This window comes from Lygodium microphyllum, chromosome 19, assembly GCF_053477565.2.
Source record: "Lygodium microphyllum isolate KBCC chromosome 19, Lygodium_microphyllum_v1.1.10, whole genome shotgun sequence".
In the NCBI taxonomy this organism is placed as follows: domain Eukaryota; kingdom Viridiplantae; phylum Streptophyta; class Polypodiopsida; order Schizaeales; family Lygodiaceae; genus Lygodium; species Lygodium microphyllum.
The window spans coordinates 47,770,579-47,772,133 of record NC_141153.1 but is presented as its reverse complement, the minus strand read 5'-3'; positions in this window follow the sequence as shown (position 1 = coordinate 47,772,133).

Here is a 1,555-nt window from a genome sequence, read left to right as displayed (position 1 = left end):
CAATCAAAAAAATAAGAAATATATTACTTTTCATTATTTTGCAAAATGTCATTTTAGTATATAAAGATAGTGTCTATGTCTACATCCAATTTTAAAAATTGTTTGCCCACTTTGGGTAGTGGTTGCGTGTTTATCATTTGGTGTGTAACTAACATATTTTTTTGTTTTATTTGTCATGTTTCCTTGTCTAATGCCATTCACATGTTGAATGAAATGTTTTGACCTTGTTTTTCCTCAAATGATCTAGAAGTGGTCCTTTTGTTGGAAACATTGTTTATATTAGTACATGATATTAGTTAAACCTCTCAAGTTTCTCTTTTCTAAATCTTTTATTGGATTTTAATGTCAAGTATTTTAAAATCCATTTTTTGGAGGTAATCCAGTAGTTGTCCTTGTGAAGTGATCATTTTTATCTTTTGATGATATTAAAATTTGGTTGAACTAGGTAAAAATCTAAGTGCATTGTGTCTTGTCAATTATGGCTTTTCTTGTTTGCGATACTAGATTATAAGTATTTTGATAGAAAAAATAATCTACTAATTTGATTGTAATAGGTCTTTATCTCCCAACTTTGTAAGTAACTCGTCTCAGAAAAGACACTCATGACAACCCACTTGACCTTGTGGTTTCTTGTTGTAAAATGTGATCATAATAATTGGCTTCTAAATAACAATGGCAACTTTTCTCTATGAATACTTTGCACCATGTTATTACGTGGTGCTATTTGAAGGATTTAATAAAATTGATGCATTGAAGTGTGGATCTTGGTAAGCACTATCCAAGCCAAGCCCGTGGGAGTAATTTTTGTTGGCAAGTTTGTAACTTGAAAGGGGAGATATTACCTTGAAGGACTCTCTTGCCAAAGTGTGCATCCACTTGGTAGATTTAGAGGAAAAGTTGGTGACGGAGGTAGTTGCAACTAATTGGAAGATTGAAGATGAAGTTAAGGAAATGACAATTGAATTGCAAGAGGAGGTTTAAAAGGAAATTGAAACAAGGAAGTAGATAAGTGGCACTTATTTTGAATAGTTGAAGTTAGATTGCATCCCATGCACATAAACAAGGCTTCCTTGATAAGTGGTATGAAGAAACATGAGGAACTAGATAATGTTGCAAAGCATGCTCAAAATCGTGCACACTAGAGACCAAATATGGCCAATATTGGGAAAACAAGGATTCAATTGGGTGGTGCCATTTTGTTCACTAGGTGAATCATGTTTGGAGACATACAATATAATAGTGAATCGTTGAAGCAATTGACATGTTTGCTCACTAGGTTAATCATGTTTGGAGACATACAATATAATATTGAACCGTTGAAGCAATTGACATTTTTCAAGTGTACAAAAATGTGGATCATTGATGAACTTATATGATCCTAATTCAAAGCGTGACTAGATAAACTTGCCAAAGTGAAGTTGGCTAGAAAAGGGAATAAATGGGTAGTTTATCAACCTTGCAAAGTCGTCATAGAGGAGTTTAGGAAGCTCAAGTGTCAAGTTGATTTAGGGTTGACGTATTTAGTAACCTTTATTATAGTAGTTGGATTTTTCTT